Consider the following 14095-nt stretch of genomic DNA (forward strand, 5'->3'; position numbering starts at 1 on the left):
TGATTCTGATGGGTCGGGTCCGCGCTCTGTGTTTACGTCTTTGTGTGGAATCCGTTTACCTGCTCTCGTTTACTGTTTGGTGGTTGTTGAAATAGTTTTAACCTGAGATTCTGGCATTTCTGGCAAACTATATTTATATTTAAGAGACGATTCAGGATTTAATGAATCAATATCACTTTATTCAAGCTGCTTACCTCTCTCTATCCGCCTGCACTTTCAAATGTACACACAAAGGACCACAGAAATAACTGGACAACAGCCCCTGCAGGGCTCTAGACTAACTTTTTGACATGGGCGCACCGGTACGCCTAACTTAAAAAATTTAAGCGTACCGGCACAAAAGTTAGGCGCACTCAAATTTTTCAACCGCTTCGCTTAACACCGCAGTTTTACATGTGCACTTTCTTTGGGGGGGAAGTCCATACAGACAATATTCATTTCTAAATTATTAACTAACAAACTTGTGCTTAAATTGCTTTGTCAATATTGTAGAAAATGTTAAACTTAATCATCACATCGACTCCTCTGACGACCTGTTTGCTGCTGCCTGCTGCTGAAAGACAGTGGGGAGAGGGGACACTTGGGCAGTGCATTTATTGCAGCATATAATGTGTTTTCTGGATACACTGCTGCTTTTTCAGCATTCAAAGATTGATGGCACCGTGTCAGAGCTGGCTATGAATTTCACACGGATCAGGCCTTAACTTAACACAAAAGTTATCAATAGTTCTTTTCATCTTTTCTTATTACCCACAGCTACATCCACTTCTGTCAGGCCTAGGCTGCTCACTAGGGCTGGGTACCATCACTGATTTCTATAATCCATTCGATTCCGGTTCTCAAAGTCCTGATTCGATTCAATTTAGCCTCAGACAGTCAGAAATATCATAATTCTGATCATTTATCAGTACTGAGACATGTGAGACTTCATCAGAATTGTGAACATCACAGCAGATGCCTTTGTGTGAAAGTAACTGAGAATAAAACACAGAAAAACATGAAGGAGATTTTCCTGGTCTGGCGTTTTATAGCAGATAACCTTAAAAATATTCTGCAATATTCTGCAATTTTGCATAATTTTAAGAAGTTTAAATTTCTTCAGTATTGAACAGCAGAAAGTAGGCTTTCTTGTCGGACGTCATTTACATGAAAAAAGAAAAAGAGCGCTGTAAACAACGGTAGACTGGTGGGTAATAAGCGAATGAATAATCCAGAAAACAGAGATTTGAGACGGGAAACTGTTCTTGAAGTACACACAGGGAGCTGTGTAGGAAGTGTAATTTTTATCGTGGTGGAAGCAAAACAGCAAAAGTCAGAGGGAATTCATGACGACATTGATCAAATGTGAAGCGCAGTTTGCTGCTTCTTTTTGGCTCGGCGAATTTTGGTTGGAGAGACAAAACCTGCAGCTCAGAATCAGCGCAAAAAGACGTAAACACAGCGCGGACCCGACGCATCAGAATCGCTAAGCTCCGACAGCGTGTCCGTCTGCGGGCCGTCCGGTGAGAAAGCCGAGAAAAACAAAGCTGATTCTGATGCGTCGGGTCCGCTCTGTGTTTCCGTCTTTGTGTGGAATCCGTTAATGAATTGATATCGCCTTATTAAAGCTACTCACCTCCCTCTTCTACCTGCACTTTCCACTGGACCACGGCCAATCAGAGAGGTCCCGCCCCTGACTATCTCTGATTGGTTTAGTCCACGATAGGGGCATAATGTGTGTCTGTTGTTGACCACACGGAGAGTTGCAGAGATTTTTTTTTGTCACCCAAACAGGTGCGACCAAATGTTTTTTTTTAGTTGCACCACAGAAAAATTTGGTCGCATTTGCGAGTGAAGGACACAGTTTCCAGCTCTTCCTCCTCTATCAGACATTCTCTCCATACCTGAGAGTGTCCAGTCTCCAGCGTGGATCCTTCAGTCCAGCCGACAGCAGCTTCATTCCTGAGTCTCCTGGATGATTGTAGCTCAGGTCCAGCTCTCTCAGATGGGAGGGGTTGGAGCTCAGAGCTGAGGCCAGAGAAGTACAGCCTTCCTCTGAGATCAGACAGCCTGACAGACTGCAGACACACAAAACAACAATCCATCTGTCAACAATTGTTTTCTCTTTGTCACAATAACATCTATCCATTTACATCCATTCAATGTAACTTTATTTATAAGTGACTAAGGAGCTTGGAAAGAAAAGCGTCTGGACTTCTTGAGTTGCTTGAAGACGTTTCACCTCTCATCTGAGAAGCTTCTTCAGTTCTGAACTGAAGCTACTTAGTCTACGATGTCCTGGATGACTGAGAACCTTCACAGACTTATTTATAAGTGAAAATTACCACCAACAACAGTGATGTGAAGCTGTTTAACAGAGTAAGGTAACAGCCTCCAATATTAGAGATAAAGCCCCAACCATCAGACAATCCACTGTGAGCAGCACTTGGTGATGGTGGGAAGGAAGAACTCCCTTTGACCCAAAGATCCTCCCAGTGAAAACAGGCTCCAGGAGGAGCATCTACCATGACTGGTTGCAGGGTGAGGGGAAAGAGAAGAGATGAGCTCAGAGAGACAAGAACAAAACACAAACTAAGGAGAGAGAAGACAAAAGTTAAGGACATGCAGTAGTGACATATAAAAGCATCAAGAGTGAAAAGAGGGGAGTGGAGAAGAAAGCAGAGCATCATGGGAAGTCCACCAACAGCCTGAGCCTATAGCAGCATAACTAAGGGATGGTTCAGGGTCACCTGATCCAGCTCGAACTATAAGCTTTATCAAAAAGGAAAGTTTGAAGCTGATCTTCAAAGTAGAGAGGGTGTCTGTCTCCTGAACTCAAACTGGGAGCTGCTTCCACACCCAGTCCAACATAGCCAGGCTTTCTTTGCTGCTTTGACAAAACCTCAAATCCCAGTCAGAGATGATGAGCATCATCACAGTGATGATCATTTCTCTGTTAACCCAGGCTTTCTGCTTCTTGATCTGTGCACGCTCACAGAACAAGGAGACCTTTAAACATCATTTCACTAAATGGATGGACTGAGCTCGGCCTACAGATGAACTGGTGCCAGAGATCATAAAGAACATCAAACAGTCAAATTCAACACTTTAGATGGAAATATGAGATTAATGCTGCAGACAATCATGAACCTGCTGAATTCATGAACATCAAGAATGCAGCGAGTGGTAAAATAAAGATTTGACCTCAGTGTTACTATCTATTCCTAACATATTCCTAACATGATAGCTGCACTTTAGAGCTCTAAAACTGGAACTGACACATATTTAAACTCCACATGTTACTCAGTACATTCAGTTCTGACACTCGCTCACAGTCCAACAAAGGAAACATGGAGATCACATCAGTTTGTCACCAAAGTCTAATTATTAGGGCAACTTAACCTGTTATTATCTCGTTAACTCATTAATTGATTAACATCAGCAATTATTTTAATCACAGTTTTTAAAATCATGATTATTGTGAAAGTGCTCACTGGCTCTGAATATAAAGCCATGGGTCACAGGAGGGATGTTGACCAGTGCTGGCTTGAAATGGGCGTCATTATGCGTCTCAGCCAATGAGAGCATTGAGGGTGGGCCTAATACTACTGCAGCGCTCACATGACCCAGGACAGAAAGAAAGGGGCGGGGACAGAAACATGGAGACAGGTACAGATCTTTGACATGTTCATTTTAAACTGTTCCAGGAGGCAGTGTTGATACAACTAAAGTTATCTGGAAGCAAAGTTGAGTTTTCTTATCGTCAGAGTTGGTCTGTTGGTCTCTCTGAAGACTACTGGACGTAGCTGGGTAACCATGGTTACCTGGGAGTTACAGAAACGTGCTAACATGTGATTCATGTTGCACAGCAGTGGGACATTTGAGTCAGCACACTCAGTACAGATAGTGCATCAAATATGATGCTGCTGCCAGACGTCTGCCTTTGAACACGTCCCTGCATCGCGCACAACACCAAGGTTGCCATGGCAATCACAGCTAACAGGGACAAAGTGCACAGCTGGAAGCCTGCAGGTATATTTAACATGATGTATTTCTCAGTGTCCTGTCTGTGTGTGAGAGACAAACAGCCTCTGTATGTGTGTGTAAATACAGCATGAATATGTAGAGGACATGTTTGTGTATATAAGGACATGAATGCTCTGCGTCATTTGAATCTTTGATTCTTGTTTCTGTTGCAGGTCTGTGACTGAACTACCTACCCCGCCTACGTGGTCAAATTCAAGTCTACATTCAGAACAGACCTGGAGACACGCAAGCAAAATGCTAACATTGTATATGTGAAAACTGCTGCTGCACTGGAGCCAGATTCAAGCAGCTCAAGTGTTTACCCAGATCTTACTGAACTTACTGAAGGAACAGAGGGTTGTTGGAGGGAAACCTGTGGAAGCAACAACATCCGAGCCACCAGAGAAAAAGTTGGCCCTATTGGTGCTTCATCAGAGTGTGAACAGGAGGAAGACTCAGCTGAGAACAGTGTGGTGGATACAGAGCAGAGCCCACCATCAGTACAGAGGCCTGTCCATTAGAGTGCTGCTCCAAACATGCAGCACATGTACTTGGCCACAGCTGCAACATCTGTACCTGTGAGAGCTTGTTCTCTGTTGCTGCTCATATTGTACAGAAGAAGAGAGTTTCTTTATCATCAGAAAATGTCAGTGAGCTTGTGAGTCTTAGCAGCTGGCTCGGTGCAGAGGAGGAAGAACATGTCAAGTCAGAGGAAGATAAATGCAGTTCATGTTGTCAACTCAACCTGGACGACTGAAAGAGTTTTTCTTTGTCTTGTTTCTGACTGAGATTCTCCAAAGGAAATCCAGCACAAACACACACTTCACACACTCAAAGTCCTGCACAGTAAATGAGCTGATGAGCGTTTGTGCTGCTGCCTGATAACAGAAAAATAGTTCTGCTGGTTCCTGTTCTGAAAACACACATTTATAAATGTTCACTTGCTGTTGATTAAAGGTATGTTGGTGGCTCTGGACTCTGAGGGGAACTTTGTAAAAAACTAGATATCTGGCAGAGGCAAGAACTTGATTTGATATTTGATTATTCATGTTTCAGCTGGATACATATCTGAACTGTGTTAAGGATACTGCTGTTAAAAATCCTGATTGTTTCACATCTGCACACTGAATGTTGCACTTCTCATACTGCAGTACTATTAAAATAAGTACACAATACACTACTTTTGAACTCATGTTGAATGTTGCTGTAACAAAGCCATTAATGGTGATTCAAAGTGTTCATGGTTTCCCAGCACTACAAATGATTGTACAAGTGTGACTGATCCACTTTCTAATGTGTGTGTAGCCACACTGTGTGTCACTGTGTCACAGGTGAGTCTGTGTATCCAGGTTCTATGAGGAGAACAGGATATAGTTAGTCCAGCAGCTTAAAGTCTGACTCCATCCTCCATTTAAATAACTCACACCAACAACTGAATACCTTTGCCTTTGTGTAGCTGACACTTCATTTTAATGTCCTTCTATTCTGGTTCATCTGGTTTGAGTTTCTATAAGCACACAGGTTTCATCAGTGACTCTGTGACCTCAGTAATCTTTGCTGGGCCTTAATGCTCTGAACAAAGCTGCACATCACAAGACTAAATAGAATCAGTCTTTCATTTCTCACTGCTGTTTGACTTCAGCTGTCCCAGCAATTAGCTTGTCTGCTAGTTAGCTGAGAGCTAACTCGTACATTAAATACCAAACTGTGTAAACCAGGGGTGTCAAACATATGGCCCGTGGGCCAAATCCAGCCCTTGAGATAATTTCATATGTCAAATACTGATGATTTTTCAGGCTTGCTGATAATCAATGTGAGCACGGCTGAGATTTTATTTTGATGAGCAAACCATGTGGCCAAACACTTTAAGAGACAGACTGGGATCATACCATTATGTGAAAGAAGAAATGTCCCATAGACAGCAAGTGTAGTGGTAAAGACCAGGTACACAGAGAAATGGGAGCTGTACTGAAATGCAAGCATGTCAGGAAAGAGTGAAAAGGCAAAATGAGCAGCATCTGGCTGCATTTCAGTGATATAATAAAAAGTGAATTTTGGTTGGAGAGTGATGAAACCTGCAGTCTCAGAATCTGTGAGAAGTCTGCTTTCAGCACGCAACAGCATTGTTGTGTTGTGTGGATTCACCTCTGCAAACTCATCACTGTTTTACCATCATGTTTCTACTTAGACAATAACAAAGGAAGCAGTTCCCAGGAACTACTTCCTGTCTTATTAACATAAGAGTATGTTGCCCTTCAAAACACCTCCACTTCTCCTCTTATTAGAGGACTGCCTTATTATTAATCTGATAATTCTGTCAGTTGATGAAAGAAAACAATGCTTGATCTCACCTGAGAGTTTCCAGTGTACAGTGTGGACTCTTCAGTCCTTCAGACAGAAGCTTCACGCCTGAATCCTTCAGGTCAATGTTACTCAGGTCCAGCTGTCTCAGATTAGAGGTCTGAGAGCTGAGACCTGAGGCCAGAGCTTCACAGCTTCTCTTGGACAGGTCACAGTGACTCAGTCTGAAAAATAACAGATAAACAATTACAAAAATGAAACACTTATGTTGAAGTGTAATGAGATACTATTATATTTAGCAATATTTAATCTTGTTTTTGTCAGGAAACTGAACACTGATGCAGAGCAACATGTGGAGAGAATCAGAGGAGAAGAAGAGAGAACAGCAGTAAAACAACACTGAATTGTTCAGTGTGCTTTTGGTATCAACAAAATGTGTCAAATTTCTTTATTTTGTATTTGTTTTAGTAGAATTGATGATTATCACTTAGATAACAACCACAGGCCAGGTCTAAATTGCACTTTGGTAACAGTTACACTCAGAAATATTTCAGAAATGTGGACAATTTGTGCTCCAATGTATTCAGTATTGAACAAAGTGAGTGCTGATTGTTAGAGTGAATAGTTAAACATTTGTCACTTTTATGTTTACCATTTGTCCATTGTTTTAACTCTGTGAAAGGAATTCTTTCTTCCTCCCATCCCCAGATTCTCGAGGTTCTGGGTGCGAGGTTGAAGTGTTTTATCACAGACAACATCCTTGTGGAGGTCTGTTTGATGTTTGGTAAAACTTCCTGCCCTTTGTATGGTTTCACTGTGTTATCTATGGTAAACCATACATTGGGTGTGGGGGAGACTACCCTCTTTATGACCAAGGATGTTCCTACTGCTGTTTATGTTTTATGACCCTTTGATCAGCAGGAGGACACACACACACACACACACACATTCTTGCATACACATACATACAGTGCCTTGTCTCTGTAACCAAAGGGGGTTGCGAGGGGAGGTGTTTTGTAAACTATTGTTTGAAGTTTGTCAATAAAAGCCAGCGAGAGGAGGCCATCGTTGGGGTCATTCGTAATGAGCTGAGATACCGACGAGGCCTTCCTTGCAAGTAAATGATCAATCGCTGTTGCCTTGTTTTTCTTTCACGGGAATAAGTCCTGGATACAGCGGGGTCTGAGTTTAGACCCAACACTGATGATTACTTAGACTTTTCAGACGTCAGCAGTCATTACTTCTTTGGTTTAGTTTTTTTATATTTTATTTTAGTTGTTCCACCTGATCTGTGTTAAGTAGAATAAACATTTAAAAACTAAAGCTATGATCACATATTTACTTACAGAGCTTTGTTGGAGGCTTTGACCACTGGCAGCAGCCTCAGAAGAGCCTTTTTAAAGGCTCATGTTCTCACTTAGATCATCTATTTAGGGCCCGAGCACTTCGAGTGCGAAGGCCCTATTGTATCTGCTCTGTTTCTTCTTCTTCTTCTTCTTATTATTAGGGCCCGAGCACCGAGAGTGCGAAGGCCCTATTGTATCTGCTCCGTTTCTTATTATTATTATTATTATTATTATTATTATTCAGGCAAAACAAGGGCCTTTTTGAGGGCTTTAACATGCTCGAAAACTCATGAAATTTTGCACACATGCCAGGTCTGGTGAAAAATTTTGTATTTTAATGGTTTTACATTTGAGCACTGGGAAATGGCTCTGTAGCGCCACCTATGCCTTGTTAAATGCAGCCCTACGAACACATCGTTTGAGCTACATGTCTCAAATCTGGCACACATGTGTATCATGCCAAGACGAACAAAAAAGTCTGTGGGCCCATTGACGCAAACCCAACAGGAAGTCCGCCATTTGGAAGTGAAGGTGACATTTTGGCTCTAATTTTGCCATTTCCATGCCTCGAACTTTTGCGAACTCCTCATTGGAATTTCATCGTACAAGCTTCATATTTGGTCAGTGTCAACTACACACCTGGGCCATGTTAAATTGCGGAGCTTTTGAGTTTTCGGGTTACGGTGAGGCCGTGGCGCCACGGCGAATTTCGATGACTCGCCATGAAAATCTTATTGCCTCTCGTTCTGTCATACATTGTCCGACCTTGACCAAAGTGGACACATATGATAAGGCTCCACCCCTGAACATATTTCAACTGCCATATTTGACATCAGGGACAGCGCCACCTAGTGGGAACAGGAAATGTCATGTTTTACACTTTGGGGTACAGTATTGTAATGGGTGACATCTGCAGCCTCAAATTTCTCCAGGAAAGCCTTAAGGAGTTGGTCTTGGGTTACAGAGAAAACTGTGAGTTTTCGCTGAAGGGTGTGACCCCAGCAGCATGGCGAACATTGAGGTCTCGCCATGAAGAAACAAATTAGTGTAACTCAATGAAATCCAATGTGATCAGTACCAGATTTTACAGGGATGATGTCAGACCCGCCCTGAACAGATTGATATGCCCATTGTCAGGAATACGTAGAGCGCCACCTAGTGGCACCAGGAAATGTCATGTCTTTCATTTTGTTGTACTGATTTTCACAGGTTCATCGTGGCCACCTCAAAAGCGGTGAGTATCACCATCAGTCCTTCATGATGCTTCTGTGCGAAAATTGTGACTATAAACTGAACGGCGCACCCTGGTGGCAACGCGGTTCACCATGAAAGACGAAGTGGCTTTTGAGGGGCTTGGAAATTTAAAAAAGTCTTGGAATTTGGCCCAAACCTCCAATGTGATGAGCGCTTTGTTGTTATGTGATCATTTTCCTTGAATAGTGCAAAATGGCTCCACAGCGCCCCCTATAATATTTCAAAACATCAGCCCCTGCTCTGTGTTTTATTTATAAGTCTGAAACCTGGTAAGCTTATGGAGGATATCAAGATGTACAAAAAAGTCTCTTGGAGCAATATCCCAAATCCAACAGGAAGTCAGCCATTTTAAAATTAAGGTGTAATTTTAGCCACTTTTTCGCCTCTTTTCAGGCCTCATACTTTGACGAACTCCTCCAAGGGATTTCATCAGATTAACCCGATCTCCTGTCTGTGGAATCTAAAGACCTTTGTGATGTTAAATTGCGAAGCTTTTTACGTTCAGGGAAACGGGGTGGCCATGGCGGCACGTGGAGTTTCAATCCCTCGCCAAAAAGCAGTAATCTGCTGTCACTCAAAAACACAATGTCCAATCTCTCCCAAAGTTCGCAGGCGTGATGAGGCTCAAGGTCGGAAATGTTTGTTATCCCATTTGTCAGTAATGGTTAGAGCGCCACCTAGTGGGACGACTATAATAATGATTGAATGAGATGAATCGTTAGCTGGTGGTTCTAGGCATGAATTCCATCAATGTGACATCAGATCGGACGTGCTGGTTGTAGGTGTTGGGCGTGGCCCGACGTGCCGGGGTGCGAGGGCCCTCATAACGCTGCTTGCAGCTTTAATTATTATTATTTCGGCAAATGAATCGGCCTTTTGAGGGCCTAAACATGCTCAAAAACTCATGAAATTTTGCACACTCGTCAGGTCTGGTGAAAATTTACGTATTTTAATGTCTGTAGACATGTCCAGGGAAAATTGGCTCAGTAGCGCCACCTAGAAAAATGAGAAACGCGAGCCCCTGAGATGGGTATGACCTACATGTATAAAACTCGGAACACATATCTAACGTTCGGAGACGCACAAAAAAGTCTATTATGGCCATGTCCTAAACCCAACAGGAAGTCCGCCATTTGGAAGTGAAGGTGACATTTTGGCTCTAATTTTGCCATTTCCATGCCTCGAACTTTTGCGAACTCCTCATTGGAATTTCATCGTACAAGCTTCATATTTGGTCAGTGTCAACTACACACCTGGGCCATGTTAAATTGCGGAGCTTTTGAGTTTTCGGGTTACTGTGAGGCCGTGGCGCCACGGCGAATTTCGATGACTCGCCATGAAAATCTTATTGCCTCTCGTTCTGTCATACATTGTCCGACCTTGACCAAAGTGGACACATATGATAAGGCTCCACCCCTGAACATATTTCAACTGCCATATTTGACATCAGGGACAGCGCCACCTAGTGGGAACAGGAAATGTCATGTTTTACACTTTGGGGTACAGTATTGTAATGGGTGACATCTGCAGCCTCAAATTTCTCCAGGAAAGCCTTAAGGAGTTGGTCTTGGGTTACAGAGAAAACTGTGAGTTTTCGCTGAAGGGTGTGACCCCAGCAGCATGGCGAACATTGAGGTCTCGCCATGAAGAAACAAATTAGTGTAACTCAATGAAATCCAATCTGATCAGTACCAGATTTTACAGGGATGATGTCAGACCCGCCCTGAACAGATTGATATGCCCATTGTCAGGAATACGTAGAGCGCCACCTAGTGGCACCAGGAAATGTCATGTCTTTCATTTTGTTGTACTGATTTTCACAGGTTCATCGTGGCCACCTCAAAAGCGGTGAATATCACCATCAGTCCCTGTTGATGCTTCAGTGAGAAAATTGTGACTATAAACTGAACGGCGCACCCTGGTGGCAACGCAGTTCACCATGAAAGATGAAGTGGCTTTTGAGGGGCTTGAAAAGTTTAAAAAGTCTTGAAATTTGGCGCACACCTCTAATGTGATGAGGGATTTCTTTTTATATGTTCATTTTCCTTGAACAGCGCAAAATGGCTCCACAGCGCCCCCTACAAAATTTCAAAACAACAGCTCCTGCTCTGTGTTTTATGTATGAGTTTGAAACCTGGCAAGCTTATTGGAGATATCAAGATGTACAAAAAAGTCTCTTGGAGCAATATCCCAAATCCAACAGGAAGTCAGCCATTTTAAAATTAATGTGTAAATTTGGCGACATTTTCCCCTCTTTTCAGGCCTCATACTTTGACGAACTCCTCCAAGGGATTTCATTAGATTTACGCGATCTCCTGTGTGTGGAATCTACAGACCTTTGTGATGTTAAATTGCGAAGCTTTTTACGTTCAGGGAAACGGGGTGGTCATGGCGGCACGTGGAGTTTCAATCACTCGCCAAAAAGCAGTAACCTGCTGTCGCTCAAAAACACAATGTCCAATCTCTCCCAAAGGTCGCAGGCGTGATGAGACTCGAGCTCGGAAATGTTTGTTATGCCATTTGTCAGTAATGGTTAGAGCGCCACCTAGTGGGACGACTATAATAATGGTTGAATGAGATGAAATTTTAGCTGGTGGTTAAATGCATGAATTCCATCAATGTGACATCAGATCGGAAGCGCTGGTTTTGGGTGTTGGGCTTGGCTCGACGCGCCGGGGGTGCGAGGGCCCTCATATCGCTGCTTGCAGCTTTAATTCTAATTACATTTCTTTCTGGGAAAAATGGGGATTACTTTGAAAACAGGAACTGTTTTCCCCAATAAACAGACCTAGATTAGATAATCACTCAAACATGTTCTCAGGCAGAAGAAGCTGTCTTGTTATGAGGGAGAGAAGAAAAAGATTGAAGCACATACACTTGTTCAAAGAGAGATAAAGCAGCTAAAATCAGGTCTAAAAGTAAAGCAGAGCACAAGTTGAATAAAGGACACTCAAGGCTGGCTTGGAAAGGAATGAAGTCCATGGTGGGGATGCAGAACAAGGACCAAAGATGAATGTGATGCTGAATCAGCAGACGAGTAGGACTCATTTAATTCCAGATTTGATATCATTGATTTCAATGAAGAGCTTTGTGATTTTAGGAAAGGGCTGGTAGCTCTGAGAGCGACACTGATGAGGTGTCTGTGAAGGTTCGCAGTCATCTAAAAAGCTTAGAAAAAAAGGCATCTGGACTTCTTTAAGTTTCTTGAAGACGTTTCACCTCTCATCCAAGAAGCTTCTTTATTTCTAGGGTCAAATGGTGGAGAGTCCCAGATTTAAGCCCTATGGGAGAGTCCACCAAGGGGGTCATGAACCCCCTGTTGATCCTCTACCTAATCACACGAGCCAAGGTGTGAAAATGGGTGTAGGTCACAATCAGCCAAGGTTGCGGAGAGCTCATTGTGAAACCTAGCCCCACCCTATCATGTGATTTCTTGAGGTTAGCCTGTGTACAAACAGACTTCAGTCATATGAGAGTGAGTGTGAGTGAATGAGAGCACACACAGGACACTCTGATCTCTGAATGTGTGTGACTCAGTGAAAAAGAGGATTGTATTGAATATACTGTGATTGACAAAGAGTTTAAAGAGAAAGGTGTTTGGTTTAAAATGGATTATGCTGCCATGGCAACTACAGCTGAAATGGACAACTATATATGTGAAAACTGATGCTGCACTGGAGCCAGATTCAAGGAGGTCAAGTGTTTACCCGGATCTAGTAAGTGGCCCAGCACCTCCTATATTTTTATGTATGTGGCCCTCAGTGAAAAAAGTTTGGACACCCCTGTGCTAATGAAACCTGAACTGACTGAAATGTGAAGTGAAGATTATTCAGATGTGAAAGAGAGAGAGACTGATAATAAAGTGGGGCTGAAGATCAGTCAATATGATGCAAACACCTGATTGGTTGACCAGATATCAGTTTTCCCTGTGGATTATAACTTTATGAAGATGTGACATTAATCAATCCTGCTCTCCGGATTATTTCAATCAACACTGAGCTGGAACACATCTACAGTGCTGGAAGTGCCCGTCTCACCACCAACCTCTCTGTGTACATTCACTTTTTAACCCTTTGTGAAACAATAAAGATTTAAATGTGAGTATTATTCTAAGTTAGTGCAAACACCTCTAATAGGTTACTTTGGCCTTTCCAAGTCATATCTTTCGTTGGAGTCTGTGGTCCAGGTTTCTAAAACCATCCTAGTTTAACAAGCACTAAAATCTAGAGGAGAGCTGCACTAACATGACTGATAACATTTGACCTGCAAGGCTACTCATGTTTATTTGTATCAGGACAAGCAGGGAAGACATGGACATAAAGTGTGTCAGGCTGTCTGAGTCCCCTCACACACATCAGCTCAGAACTCTGCATTATCTACTGAGTCAGACTCAGAGGGTCAAGGATCAAGACTTCCTGTATACTAGAGGTGTCTGTGGGCCCACTGACCCACATCATATCCATCTCAACACAACTAAAACATGGTGACTGACCTCAGAGTTTCAAGTCCACATCCTGGACTCTCCAGAAAACCACACAGATGCTTCACTCCTGGATCCTGCAGGGTGTTGTTGTTACTCAGGTCCAGCTCTCTCAGATGGGAGGGGTTGGACTTCAGTGCTGCTGCCAGATAATCACAGCTGATCTCTGACAAATCACAGCTCCTCAATCTGTATAAAGAATGAAAGATGTAAGTTTATTAGACAAAGTGTGAGCTTGAAATCATTCAGTGTTTCATCATCTGTTCAGAGCTGAAGAAGTTTAGAAAATGGAAACTCCAAACAGCTGAAGGCAACAGGAAGCAGCTTCAAACAAACACAACGAGAAAAAACTCTGAATATTTCCCATTAAAGTTGTACATTTATCATAAAAACAGGACAAAGACTTGAAAAAGTCGTGTTTTTCCTTCCAGGAACCACATGGCTTTACTTTTAAAGGTGAAGTGTGAAAGAAATGGACATATTTGAAGTCCAACACCTTTTTCCAGTCACATGATTAAAGCAGACAAACTACAAGCTCATTTTCATTCCAACAAGTCATCTTCTGACCTGGACTAACAACACTGGTCTCTATGTGCAGCTGGCTGTGAGACCAGTGCTCAGGGAGCGTCTACAAAGTGCAACACTGAAAGAACATCACACACTCATTTGCTTCCAGCACACAAACATCTACTGTCATTATTTTCACTAA

General features: G+C 42.6%; 1 long non-coding RNA gene across 1 annotated transcript; it reads right to left on the reverse strand.

The window, feature by feature from the left end:
- Window positions 1–2038: 2038 nt before the first annotated feature.
- LOC109200291 (uncharacterized) lies at window positions 2039–13460 on the reverse strand. The gene is made up of 3 exons (XR_002060474.2): window positions 13399–13460; window positions 6357–6530; window positions 2039–2057 (listed from the first exon to the last, which is right to left on the reverse strand). It is a non-coding gene; the product is annotated as an uncharacterized LOC109200291 (long non-coding RNA).
- Window positions 13461–14095: the final 635 nt, after the last annotated feature.

Source organism: Oreochromis niloticus, unplaced genomic scaffold (genome assembly GCF_001858045.2).
Source record: "Oreochromis niloticus isolate F11D_XX unplaced genomic scaffold, O_niloticus_UMD_NMBU tig00002652_pilon, whole genome shotgun sequence".
NCBI lineage: Eukaryota > Metazoa > Chordata > Actinopteri > Cichliformes > Cichlidae > Oreochromis > Oreochromis niloticus.